Below are 21,223 nucleotides of genomic sequence, written 5' to 3'. Positions count from 1 at the left end.
TCGATACTCTAGAATCTACACGACTCTGCTACGAAGCTCAGGACTTCGACAGAGAAAGATTTCGGTAACATCAATAAATTAATCAAGTCTAGCATTTATGACTCTGCTACGAAGCTCAGAGCTCCGACAGAGCAAGATTCTATAAGACTCAATTGTAAACGTGCGCGAATCAAGAACTGAACTCGTAACGAATAAACATACATTGTGATCGGAAGTGCGTGATCTTCACTCGAAACATCTACCCTACCGTTCCAATACCTGGACGACACATTACCACAGGTTCCGTTCATAGATAGGTTCTACTCATCCAGCGAAAGGTAAGTGAGAACCTCTATCTACCTGACAACGCAGATTAAATTACATAAAGTACGCCGAGGACTCAGTGAGAGAGAAAATTCCGCGACTTTACAAGGATTACAAAACCCTATGGGTTTTTTCGAGATGGGCCTTCGTTTTTGAGATATTTTAATGTAAAGTTTCTGGTATTCTCACGCATCAGGTATATCATGTAGGTAAATTGTGTTTCTAAGACGGTTCCGTGGCTGAAGTTGTACAGCGCCAGCCTTTAGTGAGACGGCTGGAGTTCGAATCAAAGTGAGTGATATTTCTGTTTCTTTACTAATTTCTGTTGCGAAAGTATACTTCCATATTATACATATTATATAGTATACGTTATACATTATTTTACATACATTTTAAAGTTGCAAATGCAGTTATAACATAACATTTTCTTATTCTAATTCTATCTTTTGCAGGTGTGCCCTTACCATTAGGTGTGATCCTTACCCTATTTTACCTGCTTGACAATTGCAACTTTCGGTGTGAAACATTCGCACGAGCAAATATTTCCACAATACAAAAATATAAAAACACCAGCGAAAGATAGGATTAGAATAAGAAAATTTTATGTTATAAGTGCATTTGCAATTTTAAAATTTATGTAAAATTATGTATAACATGTATTATATAGTATGTAATATATGGAAATATATTTTCACAACAAAAATTAGTAAAAAAAAAAAGAAGAAGAATATTAGCCACAAGTTTGATTTCGAAACCTCACCCGTCTCTCTAGTATACTAGCGCTCTACCGCTTCACCCACGGAACCGTCTTGATAACAGTTACCTACATGACACACCAGATACGTCAGAAGCTTTACATTAAAATATCTCAAAAACGAAGGCATATTCTGAAGAACCCCATTAGGATTTTGTAATCCTACATGTATACTACAACTTCTACCTAGTGCCATTCCAAAAGCGATTTCCACATCCGTGCACTCCCCTTGTGAGTACAGCTGTCCCTGCATTTTCTAGAAATGCATCGAATAATAAAACAAGTGAACCGGGCCACGCCGATGTAATCATTCACGATCGAGCCGTTAACGAATAAAATCTACAAATTTCAGCGTAGCCGAACCTAATGAACAAACAGACAAGAAAGGGAATTAATATTGCATTGCCATCCAGTTCTAAGGGTTATATTGCAGTTTCCCGGATAATTGATCTCGACTATTTTATCGGATAAATCAAGGTCGGAGAAGACGATAGGAAGTGTCCCGAGGTCGATATCACGTGGCGTTACAAAGATATGGTCATTTAAAAAAATCACGATTCTAGCTTTTCAAGCTGAGGAGAACTAAGCTAAGCTAATTCAAAGGCTAGCTATTCTAGCTGATAAGTTGGATTGGGTTAGGTTAGGTTAGGTTATTTTTTGGATTCAAATTATCGGAAAATTTTTGAAAAATTGTGATTTTTTAAAATGGTCATAACTTTGTAACGCCACGTGATATCGACCTCGGGACACTTCCTATTGTCTTCTCCGACCTTGATTTATCCGATAAAATAGTCGAGATCAGTTACCCGGGAAATTGCAATCCAACCTCCACCTACCGAGAGGGCGATGCCTTACCGGTTATGCCACGATCGTTCTTGAAAAGACTTCCTATACTTCAGATCATAAGCAGGGTAATAACTTTAACATTAAATATCTCATAAACTAATAACCGTCTACGCCCAAAACCGGATATCATTAGCATCAGTTTTTCAAGCTCTATCATTGTGCAAAAGCTCATCAAAAAGTCAGCGTCACACTTGGAGCCGTCTCTTTGTTAGTCCTCTTACCAGAAGACACCCTTGCCTTCCCCAGTCCGTGGCCAGATCCTTCAAGAACAGCGTCTTTATACTTTTAAGCAAAGCAACGTCGGGTCGCTTGCCTTTCCAAAACATTCCCATGTTTCCATTCAAACAATCAATCCTATGGCACTCGATAGCTACGTGACTTCGAGTCACCAGCCATCGTCGAGTGCCTGGATTGCCGTCCTTTCAAACATCTTCCTAGACCATGTGCGGGACGAGTCGCTACTAAAACGAAATATCGTCGAGCTAATTGCCCTCGACGCCCCTCAAAAATAAGCTGTCGCTAACAATTTTATTTCTTTTTCTAATAACTAAAAACGAAAAAAAATTGATATATTCCATGAAGTTTCTCCCAAAAAAACCGAACACCTGAAACAGTGCTTTATATTTTTAATAGTTAGAAACTCGATTGCATTTATACACTTAAACCGGAGAGAAATTATTTGGAAATTTAATTTCTGTGACATAATATATTAACACTTAAACAGCGGAGCCTGGGTCAATCTAGGTCCAAATTTACAAAACATATACATAGAACAATATTAATCTCAAATGAAATCGATAATTTTTAAAGGAAAGTTTCATATATTGGAAGAATATTTAGAGGAACAGTGTAAAATTTAGTAAATGAAAATAATATGAAATACGAAATCAAATTGAAATTGGGGTTCTCTCCACGGTCCGTCGTTCAAGGATTAAAAATAATTAAAATTGATCAAGTAGACGATATTCTATATCAGCAGTCCATAAATTACAATTCTGCTTCTGTTTTTATATCCTCAACAGTTGAGGATACTGTTTTCGATTTTGAAATGTTGAAAAAAAAATTACATAAATATAAAATGTTTAAGTGACATGACATTCAAAGTCGTGTTCGTAAGTAATTCATAAATAATTTTTCAACCTCAATTATAGGGAATGTTATTAAAGGAAGAAATAAAAACTCCTGATTATAACTGTATTTTAATTTCATCAATAATGAATTTATGAGAACATCTTTTATTTTATAAGTAGTTATTTACATAATTTTAGTTTTGTCTCTTAGCCGGTAAAGCTAAAAAATATTTAATATTTGGCAATATATAAAAAAAGTTTGTCGATCATTGTTCTATATAATAACATTTTCATATGTAATCGATTCCCCTAAAAATCTGAACTCGCTTCTTCTCGAAAATGTGAACCTTCATCATTTAAAAATTTTATTTCAGAACTTCGGAATTCAAACATTCCAAACTTCTGAACTTTCAGAATTCAAAAATTTTAGATCCTGAAAAATTCAACATTCAAAAATTTTAAGATTTCAAAATATCCAAATTTCAGAATTCAAAAGTTGCGAGATTTCAGACTTTCTAAATTCTAGAATTTAAAAACTTCAAAACACAAAAATTCCAGATCCTAAAAAAATTTATGTCAATGATAGACATCTTTGCTGAAACTTTGCTGAAACTTTACATAAATACACGTATTAACTAGTTATTGCACACATTTACTGTAAATTTTTATATTTTTACGGTGATATATATTACCTTACTTCTTAAACGTATTACAGGAAAACGATAAAACGGGAAATTAATATTCTGCCAATCTTTTAAAATATCTTTTCCATGATGCTGAGATTTTTAGATTATAACATTAAATCGATTTTCAATTTTATTATAAAATGAAATGATTATTCGTCCAAATAATAATCTAAATTATATTCAGAAGAAAAAATATCAACAGCGCAGTTCAGCGATCGTTAAACGTGTTTGCCCTTCGCTAATCGCAAGTGCGCGTGCAAAAACTCGCACATAATCGAAGATACGACTTGACGATGGCAACAAGTTCAACGAGTGAATCGCCCCCAAAAGTCCGCTTACGTCGCGCGTCGTTCAAAATCAAAAGTTTCCACCACCACCGTTGCGTCGCGTCGCTGAGCTGAACCCCCTCCATCATACACGGGCCCTTCGTCGTTCGTCGCCATTACAGAATCATTCCGAATAGAACGGTTGACGGGTAGGGATGTATTATATTATATTGACTCGTGCGTCGCTTTGTTTAGAAAAATTAACTTGGGGTAACTTGTGTGTAAACGTGCGTTTTGCAGTTTAACTTCTAGCTAGTTATTTAGTGTTATTAATTAACTTTTCATAATTATACTTTGAAATTGTATTAATTTCGGTTGTCGGTTTTTTTCTGTAACTGCTTGTGCGCGTCTCGAGACAAGTTCTGAAGTTGCTTAAAATACTTCAGAATTCGGTACCCGTTTTTCGCGAAGAAGGCTTCATCGAAGAATCGTTTTTGGGCGACGTTGCTTTATGTGAAAACTGCAAGTGATCGAACCTGGAGAACGTTACTGCCCTCAACCAGCAGACCATGGACATCTTCGAATTCTGGTAAGTGATACAGTTTCTATTTTTTTTGATATTGTATCTTTGCATGAAAATTTTCATTCTGCGTTTAATAATGATTGGCGTCGGCAGAAGCGTATCAAGTGAAGGGGGCATTTTCCACGATACATAGAAAATAAGCAAATTTCAAGTTCCTTTTTCTCAGAATTTACCGTAGACATCAACTTCAAATTACTAGAGCATCTAATGTATCATACTACATAGATGCGTACTTGAGCTACAGGGAATATTGAAATATGGAATAGAAAAATTATACAAGCGTATAAATATGTGAATTTTTTTGTATTCTTACCTTCGACATAAAAGATGCTGCTAATCTTATTGTAAGCCGAATTTCAGAAAAATCTTTTCCTAAAATACGTGGTACCCTTAGTAGTAAAAGTCCACAAAATTGTAACTAGATCGGTCGAATGATTACTAACAATAAGAAAAAGGAACACGAGTGCAGGAAAACGTGTAATTTTATATAGGAAGTATTTTTCTAAACTTTTATCTCTGTCAATAATTCACGCGTCAGGTACAACTTTGTAAACAATTCTCAAAAATTGTTTTAATTGTAAATTTGGTAAATATTCGGAAGTGTAACTCCTGTCAGAATCGAGCTGATTTTTTTTTGGTGTGATTTCTTACAGTTAAAAAACATCATATTTAATGTTATTATTACAGCGCATCAACAAAAACAATGTCAATAAATATTTCTTTAAAGATTTTTATTTGTCGATCATTCGAACTTTTTATCAAGGTTTCTAAAAGAAATATTCTGTTCTTTCAAAATACAATAGACATACAAACTATTTTGACAATTCTTCATTATAAAATTGCTGAATAGCATCGAAAATGGCATGTATGTACGCGTTAACTGTGCGGCAATATAACCAGCCATGCGGTAATCACGTCGTCCGAATTTTGGGCTATTACCACGACAATTCCAAATGTAAACAAAAAACGAAACATCCCCCTCGAGTTGAACAGTAACATATTAAATTCGTTTTGCTGACTCTCCCAGTCAGAGCCCCGCTCTGCCCCCCAGACCCCCCTATATAGTACACTAACTAATACCAATACCCATTTTTAATATAAGGAAATAGTAAACACAATTTACAAAGTAACATATTTATTGGTCGAGTTTTCACCGCGCACAGTAAACGCGTACATAAAATCTTTAAAAAAATATTTATTGACATTGTTTTTGTTGATGCGCTGCCATAATAATATTAAATATGATGTTTTTTAACTGTAAGAAACCACACAAAAAAAAATCAGCTCAATTCTGACAGGAGTTATACTTCCGAATATTTACCGTAAATTCTGATTCCGAATATTGTTTATTATTAAATAAAGAAATAAAAGAATTCGATTTTTGGAACCCCAAAATGCCCACTTCACGAGACCGAAAACTGACTATTCGCATTGAAAGTAGCACAGAAAATACCTGAATAATAAAACATCGCACTCGGAACAGTATTACATTTCCTAAGGGAGAGGGTATAATTTTTATGTTCTCGTTTTTCTTTACCTGGGACCCACGGTGACGAAGACCGAGTAACCACTTCGATTCCTCGAACATTTGTATTCTGTTACAGGTAATTATATAGAAATGGTAGCTCCTAACCGATTTCGATGATTCTCCAACATGTTGTAGAAATTAGCATTTTAAACAACTTCTTTCGATACATTTTTCAGATATAAGGTTCGGTTAGTGCTTATAATTTAATAGCGGCCGCCAAATCATGCGAGGTTTGGACGTTCAAAGAATTTGAACCGGCCGGTCGGCATGTGCGAGCGAAAGCAATAAATAAGCGGTCGCACAGGGACGTGCGCGCATACGTAAGATCCCGATGCAGTAACAGTAGCACTTTTTTGCTAACATCTTGGGAACCGTTCATTTTCTCAAAACAATTCGTTCGGTTTTGTGTTACTCCTCCCCCCCCCCCCCCCCCCCCCCCCCCCGCGTTGTCGCCATACTAAACCGCCGACCTTGTTGTAAACTGAAACTTCATTGTGAGAAGATAAATTTTCAGACGCATCACTCTGAAATAATCTGAAACATTTAATTAAAACTCAATAAGATCAAGAATAATACATAGAAATATACATAGAATAATACATATTTAGATAGATTTAAATACTTACGTTTTCACATTAGTATCTCTACTTGTAGTTAACGATGATGGCTTAGCTTTTAATATGGCATGATTTACATCTAACTGTATAGAATGGGCTCTGCAGGGAACATGCTTGACCTATTAAAATTATAATATATTATACATGTGATATGTATAGATTTTAAATATAATTTAAGTAAAAATTTATTAAATTTACCTTTAATATCTCACAAGTTGCTATCATATTTGCAGCATTGTCAGTCACAGCTCATACTAATTGCACATTTGAATATATCTCTAATACTTTTCATTGAATTAAAGATTTGAGATTTTCAGCTGTTGATGATTCATCACTAACGTGAATAAAATTCAATAATGCTGCTTGTAGTTTAGAATCAAAAATGAAATGACCTGTAACCGTCAGATAAGATTCTCTGGCAACACTAGTCCAACCATCAAAAGTTAGTGCTATATACAATACTATAAAATTAATTAAAAATGTAGAAGAAAGATATAAAAAACTAAAACATTTTGAAAAAACTCACTTGACAGTATTTAAGATAGTTGTAATTTTCTTTTTCGTCTCTTCATACATTTTTGGAATTAAAACATTAGTGACTGTAGGTCGACTTGGCAAACTATCACGTGGATTCAATTCATTCACAAATTCTTGAAATCCAATATCATTTACTATGCTTAAAGGCTGAAGATCTCTAGTAATAAATTTCACTGGTGCTTTATGCAATATAATTTTTTGTTTGCTATTAGCACCATAACACAGTCTTTGTTTTTTTATAAACTTCTTTAATGAAGGCTGATATTTAAAACGTTTTCGATACAAATTTTTGTGAATATTAACACTGAAACAATAAAAATTAATAACAAACATGAATCTATACAAACACTAAAAGAAAATAAATTTATATTTGTACCATTGATTCTCAGTTTCTGTTCCAATTCCTTCAGGTTCACTCCCACTGGAGGTAGACTGTGAAGGGCTCCATTCCTCTTCACATTCAATAGATTTTTTTAATTTAGAGGTATGATAACGACGTAGATGATCCAAATATTGCTTGTATTACCACTGTTATAGATTTCAGTATTACATATCATGCATACAGATAATTTCTTATCGTTAGGATCCTTTTTAAAAAACTCTCATACTTTTGATTTTTTTATCCTTGTTTTTACACTATATACAACAAAAGAATAAATTTATATCAGATAAATTATAAGAATCTAAAAATGTGTTAGCATTTTTTTAAATATAAAATAAATTATTAATTACTTCGAAGTTTGACATGCAGACCGAGCAGAAGATGACTGAACAGAACTTGTTGGTTTTGATACAAGAAAGCTTTGTAAAGTTGGTTGTTTCTTCCTTTTTGCAAGTTGGGGTTGGAGATCATCAACTATTGATTCTATAAGTATAGATAAATAACAGAATAGAGCAATAAATATACAATATCACTTAATGATTTTAGTTAATTTTACATGTAATTTTAATATAATTTGAATTATTGACTTACCATTTTTCTCTTCCCAATCCATATCGTATAATATAACAATAAACATTAAAATAACCTCACTTGCTAACCCCACTTGTTAACAATATAAGTAACAAATAACAAACTTTGGCACGTATTTGCAAATTCGCAGGAGGATCTTGCAGCACAATTTTTGTACTTTCCTCATTTAACGTAGGCTGTTCAGAACTTCAGAACTTTCTTTATTCTTCAAAGTTTTTTTATAAACTTTCGACAATTAATCCCGGTCTACAATAAATGATTGAAGATTTAAGCCTTAAGAAATTAACCAATTACAAACGAAGATGTAGAGAATAGTCGATTGTGGTTGGTCAATTCCTTAAAGCTAAAAGCTTAAATTAACTATTGTAGACCAGGACTTATTGATATCGAAAGAGGCTTTTCCTCCTTCTTCTTGTTGACAACTATCGATAGTTGGGCTTGTAGACAGTATCGATAAATATCGATAAACTTTGCATCCCTAGCGGAACAGGATACCTGTGCTGCGCACCATTCGGAGCGCGTCACTTTACGACGTTTTAGGTACATTTAGACTTCGAATTTCTATTTGAAACGGTCAGAGCACATTCTCCAGATAGTATATTAATTTTCTAAGCAAAAGAAAGGTGAAAATTTTTCATGTTACTTGCCTCCCCCCTTAAGATTTCTGGTGCCCTGAGACTATAAAATTTCGTAAGTCCCATAGTTGATAAATTTAGTTCGAAAATTGCAATTAATTCAGAATATTGTACGGCGTTAATAATTTCTCGCATTTAAAATTACCGAGCGTCGATAATACGGAAACATCGAAAGGATTCGCATTTTAATAATTTAATGATTTGAAAAGTTTAAAAAATGAGGATTTATTTTTTTGGCAATTGGATTCAAAATTTGCAAAATTATAGTTATAGATTATAGTCATAGTTATAGATTTATAGATTTTAGAAAAATCATTAAGTGACCATATAATGATATAAAAATTTTAAAAAGGGGATATATTTTTTAGCAATTGGATAAAATATTTATAAAATCACAGTAGATTTTATTGTTTGAAATTTTGTAAATTATTATATAATAATGGCGGTAAATAAGCATTAATTCTTTGCACACAAGCTTTTTATTAGCGTCGGGTTAAGGAGATATCTAAGAGGGACTAAATAAACTAAATTATCATTTATAAATTTTCTTTCTGATTTATTATCTGCAGATGTTCCAATTCGTATTCCTAGATTATGTACCTCTGTCTCAGGGGCGCAGAAATATTTGCTCGGGTAAAGGGGGTTGCTAAGTGGAAAAACTTGAGTTCGATGTTTAATCTACCATTTACTATGTTAAAAAATATTGAAGAATATTTTCCTTACTGTGTTGCCCCTTCTTTATATTATTTAATTTGATTTAACTCTATCTAGAATAAATCTCAATTCCTGAACCATGTTTATCAATCACTCGGGCCCAAGAAATCTTAATTCGGTTCTGCTTCTTATTGAAAATATCAGCATATATTAATACATTTATTAACATTATATTTGATGAGATAATCCCGATTTGAATGTCCGTTAAAACTTTGGATTATTCCAAGCAGTTCTAAGTACGGCAAAAACGGCTTGAATGTTTACATTCCTTTCCTCGAACTCGAGCCATCTAGATCGATGTCTAAACAATATTTCCACACAGATTTTCTTATATATTTATTGGCGTATTTATTTGGTGCGTACCTGACACCTGACACCGCGACCGTTGCTCTGTTGAGGTTATCCTTTTCTATTTCGCAGTAACAGCCGTCGGCATAACCCCTCAAGGTGATCGAATGTGCGTTATACCAAATTCGAATCTAACGACAATTTATTGTATTTTATATATTTGTTGTATGATTCCTGGAAGATATCAACGACATCATTCATGCAGTAAAGATTCGATGAAAGCGAAACGCTCGGGGCCGAACTACAGTGCCGAACAAAAGTATTAACATAATCCGGATTTCTATGTAACATCCGGTAAATCTACAGAATTACGGCTTCTGTGAAAACGATTGTTTTTAAATCAGGTTTTGGTCAAAATATACTTCAATATTTATAAAAAGATTAGTGTAAGAGGCACATGCAAAAATAAGAAACAATAAATAATAAACAATTGTAAGAATTCATAATTGTAACATATGGCCCGTTTCGGCCACTCGCTTACTGTGATTTTCTAACACAATTATCGAATTTGTTTGATATTAATTTTTATATTAATTAATTAATTTTTATACAGAAATAATAAACAATAAATAAATAATAATCCATTATCGAATTTTTATTTGAGAATTTATCAAAATAAAGTATTTGTTTACATCTGGAATTGTCCATGAAGAAGCCTTAGCAAGTTCTTATTTTATAAGAACAAATTTCTTATTCCATAGCTTTAAATGTTAATAACTTTTCTATTTATGAATTTTTTTCGATGCGCAGTCATATAATAGCTATTTGTAAGTAAATATATTGTTTAAAAAAATAAAAAATAAAAGAAAGACTGTTTTTGCAGAAGCCGTAATTTTGTAGATTTACCTAACGTCCTGTGTAAATTTTTTAAATATACGATTTATTATTCAATTCTTTTTGCTGCACTTCGTTTTAGGCGACCAAAAATTTTTGGTTAAAAAGTATAAAATCTTATAGTTTTCGACCTGAAACATTCTCAAATGCAAGTTAAAAGTTTAGGAAACCAAGGATTTAAAAAGTACGATTACGTACAATTGTACGTGTTACGAGCCGGAGGGGGCGGCTGCGTAGCCGGGGCTTAATTTAGGTATATGGTATTTGTTAATGGCTTGAGCAGTGTTGTTATTAACACTGGGAGCCTAAGGAAGTAGACGTGGAGACGAACCTACGTATGGCTAACGTAGGGAGCCACAGGAAAGGTGTAGAGTGGAGGACGAACCTACGTATGGCTAACGTAGGGAGCCGCAGGAAACGTTAATATTAGGTCTCGTAACTTGATTGATGTACCTCGAGCGGTAAAGGTACACCTTAGTGGGTTTCTGGATAGTAAATATAATTGAATAATAGAATGTAAGTTAAAAATAATGTGAGTTTATTCTCTATTCCGGGACCTTACAATTGTGGTGTGTAATTGTCGCGGTGTTCGATGAATTAAACTCTAGGTTGCAAGTTTAAATGAGTTGAATAAATAGAAATTAGTTTCGATTCCGCGATTGCAAGAATCTAATCCTTCTCGGTTTTCACGAACGCGAGCAAACGGGGGCGGACTACAACGATTAAAGTAATGCTTAACAGCAGACAACGTACTGTATAGTTACTGTGAGTGCTTGAAGGGGACTTGAATACCCGATCTCGCAGAGTTTCCTCGTCGCAGAGATTATCCGTAAAAGAACGTACTGACGTGTAACGAACTGATTCTAGACTTCAACTAGACCCCAGGTGCCCTTGTCGCTACCCTTTTTATACTCAAAAACTAGAGTAAAAAAGTGGTGGGAACTGACTCTACGTGACCCGTAGGACCGCGCCCTTGCTTTGCGTTGGTCTCGAATTTTCTAGAAGACGGTTGGTGTCGGGTGCACCCATCCGATTCCATATAAGGAAATTTTTTGAGAAGGGTTTGTAACACCATATAAGGAAATTTCCAAGACGGATACGTAACATACGTATTTAACATATTTTTGCAAGCTGTTATGACGTCATATTGCTTCTACTCATATAAATGGCTTGGTTAGGTTAGGGTTATATTACATTTTACTGTCACGTAAATGCAAAATAATTTTTACACATATATTGTTAAATAAGGTAAACGAACCAATTAGAGTATGGGTAGAAACAGTATGGCGTGTCGTACTAACCTGTCCAAGTTCACTAAATATGTACATTTTTACATAATTGTATTTTTTAAACCATTGGTTTCCTAAAACTTCTTATTTGTATTGTGTTTACTTAAACACAGCGCGACAGATTCAGACCATGGGATGCATGGAGAGCCGGGTCAAATAGAGGTCGTAAAGCTCTGTCCGATGTTGAATCGAAACCTTATACAAGCACTTTTCCTACGATCGGTTAAGACGGTAGGAATTATTTGAGGGTGTTTAAAATAATGTTCAAAAATAAAATTGACACAGATAAAGTAAAAAAACTTGAACTATTTAATGATCCAAAAGAGTTTAGCAATTAAGTATACGAATCAATATAACAATGTTCTTTATAAGCGGTACAGAAATGTTTCCCTTCAAGAGAGGGTGATGTGTTGCTCGTGAATTTTCTTATACTGCCTGAGGCCGACTCTTCCAAGCATTTTTATGCTTTCATGTATTTTGAAAGTCGGCCCCCATGGAAAATCCTTGCCAATCAGAGACAATGTAGTTGACTCCACCCACCCTATGCGTCCGAAACGCGTGTCGTGAAGAGTAAGGTAGTAGTGGAAGTCGTAGACAGAAATTTGGCAACGTAGTGGAATTTCCGCCGGGCCTGAGTCCCGTAGCTTGACCCAAGTGTTGGCCACTTGACCCGGTCACAAGACCCTATGGAAATTCACGTTTACGACACAGGCAATTAGTCGTTGAGGACGTAGAAATTCAGAAAAGTATAAATCACGAGATTTTAGAAATAAACAAGACTCTCATAAACGACTCTACGGGCTTGCGTGTCATAAACGCGCCGGCGGTCTGCACCCCATATGTCATTCTGCGTACAAATCGCCAGCCACTCGAAGGCATCGCTATTGTTAATAAGTTATGAAAGAAAATCCTATTCTAAGAAATGATTCCAACGAAACTGCGAAGTTGACCCTCAGAGAAATATATTATAATTTATTATTGTTGGATAGCCATACTGATGGTTTTTATTATACCAATACTTTATTTAAGATTAAATATATAATAAAGAAACAAAAGATATATCTTTAATCACGTATGTTAATATAACGTCTGAAAGAAAAAAAACGCAAGAAAGCGGGAAAGACGCCCGCACCAGCGCCCTCCAACCGGAAGGACGCATCACCGAAGAAGGTTCGCGAATTATCTGGCAAAACATTTCAAATTCCAACACATACAATAGAGATAAATGATAAAAAATACATAAAAGACTATTTTCGGCAAAACATAAGTATTGGCATACTTACTGTTTTATAATGTATGTATATTATTGAACATTAAAGTTAATATTTTGTTTTCAGTCCCTTCCTTTTTATAACACTTTTTAACCTGTTAGGCATCGAATGTACTAAATTTTTCGTTATTTCTGAACCGATATTATTCCATTCTGTCTGAATGGGGTATTTTCGAGTTCTTCTCTCTAGTTCATTGCAAATGCGCTCCATCGGATTTAAATCTGGAGATTGAGGACGGGTTGGTAATATATGGGGTGCGTTAAAAACGATCCATGGCGGACAATGTAAGCTCTGTTCAGGGTCATTATCATGTTGGAAACCGTAATTTTCTCCAAGATTTAATTTTTCTACGCCGTTTTTCTAATTTTGATTTAGAATACTTAAATATACATAAGTACTTATTCATTATACTGTCTATGAAAACAAGTTCTCCAACTCCACAGGAACGCATACATCCCCGTACTAATACGTTACCGCCCCCTTGTTTGACAGTAGGTACGATGTTATTTGAATCCAACTCAGTGTTCCGTTTTCGCCATATTTTGTTTGGTCATCAGATCGAAAAATCATGAATTTACTTTCATCAGAGAAAAGTACTGAATCCCAAAATTCTAAATTTTCGTATAAATATATTTTGGCGAAACTTTGGGAAACCGTCATGCTCCGATTCGGCCACATTTTGCAAATAAGCTCGATTTTGCGAAAGGAAACATCTGTGAAAATGGTGTTTGGCCACTTGAAAAAGTTTTTGTACCATTTTAATGTCATTCCCTACTTTGCCGACACAACGCATTATAATGGGGTGAACTGTTCCGAACACCGGAATACACACAGCAAACAGCATTTCCATGTCGACAGTATACAGGGTCTCCCGTAACGTATTTTCACCCTCTGAGGTGGTGGTAGGTGGGGTGATTCTGAACAACTTTTTCCTTTGCGAAAAAGTGGTTTGAAGCTTCCTTTTTGAATTATTAAGCAAAAACACTGACCAATCCGAGCGCGTAGAGCGCGCGGGCTCAGGGACGGCAGCGTCGGCTACGAAAGCGGGGCTTGACGTAGGTCGCGAACGAACGGCTCGGCGCCCCATTGGCATAGCACAATAAAAAAATTGAACTGCTTAAACATTTTTAGTTGTTGTTTAAAATGAATACGGAATCTAATCCCTTGTCGCCTGTCATAATGTAAAAAAGGAAATTCTAAACATTCTAAACAACAAATAAAAATGTTTGAAATGGAATAATTAATAAAAATTTTAAAACAATTAAAATGAAACTTACCCATCCGTTCCTAAATTAACGTGCTATGCTGAAAACAGATAATTTTCACTGGGTCACTGTGTCGATCTTGAACATTCGAGGAGGGAACAAATTATGAAGAACAGCTGATCTCCAGACGAGATCATTGAACCCACTCAACCACACAGTCACTATCACCTTTCACAGAATTTTTTTCAGGTAAATAAACATTTTTATTCACTGTCACGTTACTATTGCACTGGACACAAATGAAAAACATGTAATATTCCGCACTACTTCGTAACGTTTTCACAACGTTATTGGTCTTCCTTTCCAACTTCAAATGGGCCTGCCAGCTTGAATGTGTGAGGTCTTAAAGTAATTATTCTTGTGTTTTAGGCTTTGCCCCCCCCCCCCCCCCCCCCCCCCCGAGAATATAACCTAACCTAACCTACTACGGTTTGATATTCGTAGACGAACAAGGTGTTACCTTCTGTTCGTATATGTATAACTGGCAAATTCGCCTTACATGTGCCTTACATTATTGGGTAAAATTCTGTGTAAAGTTGTTTGCGAATATTTCGACAGCTTGTTATTTCCATTAAAAATAAAAATCATATTCGTATTCAGCATATCAAAACGAGTAAAACGACGAGATTAATGTAAACGTGAACCACAGTTTACAAAATAATGCGCTTTATACATACAGGGTGATCCTCTCGCTACGCTACCCAAAGGAAGTGCCGCCACAATAGAATGTAGAAGCCGACATCCCATTTCTGTCATCGCTTACTTGACCGAGGTGGCCCCTGCAGCGAAGACGGCTGTGTGCGTGAAAATGTGTTAAGAAAATATTCTGTTTTCCGCAGTGCTTAAATGGGACTTTTCTGCTCATTACACACATTTTCACTCACACAGCCGTCTTCGCTACAGGGTCAAGTAAGCGATGACAGAAATGGGATGTCGACTTCTACATTCTATTGTGGCGGCACTTCCTTTGGGTAGCGTAGCGAGAGGATCACCCTGTATATGACACCCTGTAGATACCCAGGTCGAGACCCCGTACTGTGCCATCGGCTGCTTGACGCTTGACGACCACGGTTTCTACAGCGGGGATGGTTGTGTTAGTCACGTCTGTATAGGAAAAATTCTATGTATTCTGCGAAAGTTTTTAATTAATATCTCCGCAACTACTGGTCTGATGTGGATACCGTTTTATATTTGGGGTTTCTCCCTTCTCCCTCTCCCCCCTCCAAAGCCCATGTCGATCGGCCACCGGGGCTATTTGGAACTACAGCCAGGGTTTTTTTTTACTATCTTGGTAATTTCTCTTTTATCTCGATCTGTTAACTTTTGTGGACGACCATTTCACGGTATTACATTATTTATTACATTTTTTTAATGAGTAAACTGTTTAATTTCACTTTCTACCGTGAAACGACTTCTATTCACTATTTTAGCTATCGTAAAATACGAATTTCCTTTTTCTGATAACTTTAGTATTGTTTTTCTTTCTGAAATTGTCGTTTCTCTCGTTTTTCGACTCATTTTTATTATAATTATCGCTCTATTAATGGCAAACCATGACAAATGAATATTAAACTTAAATCTCGGGACTTCCCCGGATATAGCAGTCATGCCAACAGTATAAGGCCCGATACACACTAGCGGTTCGGTCCCGGTCCGGTCTCGGTCTGGTAAAATCTTACTGCACGACTAGATCCACACTATGGCGGTTCGGTCCCGGTCCGGTCTCGGTCTGGTAAAATCTTACCGTACGACTAGATCCACGCTATACGGTTCGGTCCCGGTCCGGTAAAATCTTACCCCCTGCAGATCTAGCGTCCCGAGCACTGTTCAGTCTAGAATCGTTCGTGCTCCAAGTCGGATCGAATATCAGAAAAATGCCATTTAATTTTTCAAATAAAGAATTAGCTATTATAGCTATTCTGTTAGATGAAGATGAAAAAAACAGAAGAAATGGAAAGAAAATAAATCGAAAAATGTGGGTGCATCCAAGTTTAAAAACGAGACAAAGTGAAGGCGAATATTATACGCTGTATCGTCATCTAATGAAAGATGAAGAAAAATTTATTAAGTATTTTAGAATGGATTCTCGTACGTTTGAAATGGTACTTGCAAAAATTTCGACGAAAATTTCCAAGAAAAATACCAGGTTTCGAAAAGCTATTTCTCAGAGACAAAAATTAATGGTATGTCTAAAGTAAGTAATTGTTTTTATTATATTATATACACAATCTATATACACTTATAAACTACACACACTTATAAACTATATACACTTATAAACTATATATACTTATAAATTATATACACTTATAAACTATACACACATATCAGACGTTGTCATTACAATGATTACAAGCTGTGGATGGATAGGGTGGATCTATGATATGTTGTGGGTCGACTATACTGTGGGGTGACTGTAATGGTGGTATGAAATAAGGTGGGGATGTTATATGATATGACGTCTGCTGTTCAGGTGAAAAATAGTTTTGTTGTTCACTGGCTGCCGAGGGTGAAAACGATGTAGAAGGTGAATTTAGTACATATTTTGCTTCTACCTCACTAATTAAACTGAACACTCTTGTTTTTACAAAATGCTGATCTTTAGCATCAAAGTTCTTAACGGTAGTCGCCATTAATTCGAAAAATGTGTCTATTGGATGCACATTCTTCCGTCCGTCTTCTTTTTGGTGTAAAATATATTTCATTAACGTAGTGGAAGCGTTTTCTTCCTGGGTCCTGGCTTTATCTTTTCGTTTTTGCAATACTGGAGTCGATTCTGCTTCTTCAACCTCCCTTTGTACACCTTCCTCAATATTTTCATGTTCCGTTATGGATGTTAGGCGCGGTCTTTCAACATTAACATATGTATTTAAAAACTCCATTTGATCACAGAATCGCCATTTCGTAATTTTCGCTGCGGCTTGTCCGCTTCTGGTTTTTAATTTGGCCAGATATTTCCGGTACTGGCCCCGGAGCGACTCCCAACGATTCTTTGCACCTGTAATTAAGGAAATAAAACATTTATTAAATAAAATCAAATCAAATCAAATTGAATATTAATTTTATTGACCGTTTTGTATTTTCAGATTTTTAGCTACTGGAGATTCCTATCAAACGATTGCTTTTAGCTATCGTCTTGGTCATTCAACCGTACAAAGTATTTGTCTTGAAGTTTGTAATGCAATTAATGAAATATTATTAGCTGAATATATTCCAACTCCATGTAAAGAGAAGTGGCTAGAAATAGCAAATGAAATGTGGACTATGTGGAATTTTCCAAACTGTCTAGGAGCCCTAGATGGCAAACATGTAACAATTCAGGCTCCTGGAAATAGTGGTTCATTATATTTTAATTACAAAAAATCGTTTTCAATAATACTTTTAGCATTGGTAGATGCGAATTGTAAGTTTATTGCCGTTGATATAGGCTCATATGGGAAAAATAGTGATGGTGGAATTTTTGCAAATTCTGTTTTTAAAAAAAATTTTGAAAGTGGCAAATTGAATGTTCCTGAGGATTCCCCGCTGCCAGGAACAAACACAGTAGCACCTTATGTAATATTAGGCGATGAGGCGTTTCCATTAAAAAAATATTTAATGCGGCCATACCCAGGGTCAAAAAGCATAGAGGACAATGAAAAAAGAATATTTAACTATCGACTATGCAGAGGAAGACGATTAGTCGAATGTGCATTTGGAATGTTGTCACAAACATTCAGAATTTATTGTCGAAGACTGATAGCTGAGCCTCAAAATGCCGCCACAATTATTTTAACAACATGCATCCTCCATAACATCATTAGAAATAGTCGTGATATAAATTTAGAATATATTGAAACAAATCGTGTAAATACCATACAGAGACAAGGTGGAAATGCACCGAGTGAAGCGTTTCAAACGAGGGAAACTTTTAAAAACTTTTTTAATTCACCTGTAGGCTCAGTGCCGTGGCAACAGGACAAAATAATGTAATGAAATTTATTTAATAAATTACTAATGTCTTTTCAAAATGTTTATAATTATATATTTGTATTGAATTTTTCGCTTTACTTACCAGATTGACCTATCGTTTTTCCAATTTCATTCCACACATGTTTTTTGTAATTACTGTCACTGTAACTAGGTGACTGCAAATCGTAGAGACCTGGCCTAGTTTTTACCAATTCAATTAGCATTTCATCTGAAAATTACACATTAAAAATTTATATTTTATTCCATAATTTAAACGTATTTTTTAATATCTGAATAAAATAATATTAACACATTGTTGACCGGTCACGAGTAATATAGGATATTATCAAATCTTTCTTCGTTGTGTTCAATCATGTTTACTTCATGTTTGAAATTAATTACCGGTCAACAATGTGTAAAAATAAAACAAATCTCACAATAATAACTATGTACGTATGTAATTACCTTTTTCAAAACTCCATGACGAATCCATACCGCACAAAAATACTGCTTGCTTCTTTCTGTCGTTCACAATATATTTCACAATACTCTTACAATTTGCTGTCTGATGAAACTCTGAGTCTATTTCTAAAAGGTGGTGGTTTAAATAGTTTCTCAAGCCCTGATTTGGGGGGTGACAAATTTCGCACTTATTTCTATTGGTTAGAATTTGATGGAAAGAGAAGTGTCGGTGGTCACCTCCAACTCACGGTTGTCTTTGGATTTTTCCACCCTTGAGGAGTTTTGACCGTGGAAGTAATAAAAATAGGGAGCGTCCTGAACGGCGATAAAAACATAACGGGACAGGAAACTGGTCAGAAACGTGGACAATAGTATTGAAAAAGGTCGCGGAGTTGATTATAATTTTATGGTTGGTACGGAAAAGGGACAAGGGAAACTTTCTCCACGTGCACGGAGAAGTGAGTGTATTGTTTTCGGTACCTGCATTTCAAAACGTACGATTTCCAGGCCCCGAAAACGTACGCGTTGCAACGCGAAAACTACAGTACAAGGTACAGTCAAAAGTACAGTACAAACCCTCGTTTCAAACGAGGGAGCGCGGTCCCGTCCCAGGAAAATATTCTTCGTGAGAAATCGAGACCGGACCGGGACTGGAGCGTGATCGAACCGGAGCTGGAGTGGACGCATAGTGTGTATGCTCTCATAAGATTTACATTGGAGTATATTTTACCGGACCGGGACCGGACCGGGAGCGAACCGAACAAGTGGCTCAAGTGGCTACTGTTCGAGAGCGATTGGGACCAGGCTGGGATCGAAGCGAGATCGTCGTGAGACTGGAGCGTGACCGGACCGGAGCTGGCAAGTGTGTATGCTCTCATAAGATTTACATTGGAGTATATTTTACCGGACCGAGACCGGACCGGGACCGAACCGCTAGTGTGTATCGGGCCTAATAATAACGTGTTATAAATTTTTGACTTTTTAAACTGTTCCTCGAGGTCTTCCTACCAGAAGATGCAAGATCTTCCCCACTCCGTGGCCAGATCCTTCTAGAAAACCCTTATCTTTTTACACGTGCCATGCGGCACCATGACACGCGCGTTCCTTTGAAGATCGGCGATCGAACTCTCTATCGCCGTTCCATAAACAAAACGTTCGCGACTCTTAGAATTCGTCGCACCTCAAGTATCAACTACCGCCGGCCTAAGTCCGATGACAGATGTATGGCTCGGGTTATCGATAGCCTAAAGAATCCTGAGAAATTCTTGAGAAGCAGGTCAAAGCCCCAAATGCAATGACCCTGCCATGTGTCAACCCTTGAACACGTGCTGACGCTAACAAACGTTTCATAGATATATTATATTTCTAAATGTGCCAATACATACTTATGTTTCGCTGAAAACAGTCTGTGTATTTTTTATCATCTATACCTACATGCAGCGTAAATCAGAGGTTGTGAGTTCAATCCTCACATGAGGCACCAAAAAATGTATTGTCGAAATCTCTCCAACATGGAGAAATCCCGTGTTTCAAGTGTTACGTTGCGCGCGAGCGACGGCGCGCAACGTAAAAAGGAAAGAATGATTAATTAGTGGATTTTTAGGTAGTTAAATTTCAATTAATTGGTTGGAATTCAACCCCTAATTCCTGCTTCCCTATTTTAGCGCGATGGTTGGTATCGCTGCCACCAGTCTCGAGCGTATTAACGCTCTCGACAAATTAAAAGACGAAAGACAAAATTGATAAGATATTAAAAGATTATAATTATTAGCCTTTCGTTGGGTTCGTTCAGCACTTGGTCCCGTACGGGACCCTCCTTGAATCTGGGTATGTTGGTAGGCGTGTTTTAACTGAAACGTGTGAGGTGTGTTCGAAATAAAAGGAAACTGTTTAACTAAATGAAACTGGTTTAATCGTGAATGAAAATCAGATAATTGCCAAAATTATGAGTTCAATAATTTAGAAATTTGGTTAAATTGAAAATTACCAGTTCTGCAAAAATGTGAACAAATGTAAAGATGCTTAAGATTAGTTAACAAGGTATATATATATATATATATATATGAATATAAAACACTCTGATATCACATTTGAAACCGACGAGTATATTACCGGGCGCGTAAAAATGATTATAACAATTTCGCTCTCCGAATTTAACTATACGATTGGCGGTTTCCACCTGCGGTACACCCCAGCCTGAGAAATTCTCGTAACTCTCGAAAGAGCTGGACTAAGGTGCCCTTCGGATGATGGAAAGAGACTGGAATTGCGAAACTGTAATAACCGAAAAT

At 35.8% G+C, this 21,223-nt stretch overlaps 1 protein-coding gene and 1 long non-coding RNA gene across 2 annotated transcripts in view; one reads left to right on the top strand and one right to left on the bottom strand.

Annotated features, from left to right (window-relative positions):
• The window catches only part of LOC143305497 (uncharacterized), a 743,008-nt gene that overhangs the window by 624,220 nt on the left and 97,565 nt on the right, over window positions 1–21,223 (top strand). The window lies entirely within an intron of this gene.
• On the bottom strand, window positions 6,420–8,888 carry LOC143305534 (uncharacterized). The gene is made up of 7 exons (XR_013062540.1): window positions 8,164–8,888; window positions 7,923–8,055; window positions 7,567–7,826; window positions 7,180–7,494; window positions 6,852–7,077; window positions 6,663–6,772; window positions 6,420–6,570 (listed from the first exon to the last, which is right to left on the bottom strand). It is a non-coding gene; the product is annotated as an uncharacterized LOC143305534 (long non-coding RNA).

Source organism: Osmia lignaria, chromosome 8, assembly GCF_051020975.1.
Source record: "Osmia lignaria lignaria isolate PbOS001 chromosome 8, iyOsmLign1, whole genome shotgun sequence".
Taxonomy (NCBI): Eukaryota; Metazoa; Arthropoda; class Insecta; order Hymenoptera; family Megachilidae; genus Osmia; species Osmia lignaria.
The sequence above is the reverse complement of the archived record's forward strand: the minus strand, read 5'-3'. Positions and strand labels throughout refer to the sequence as shown.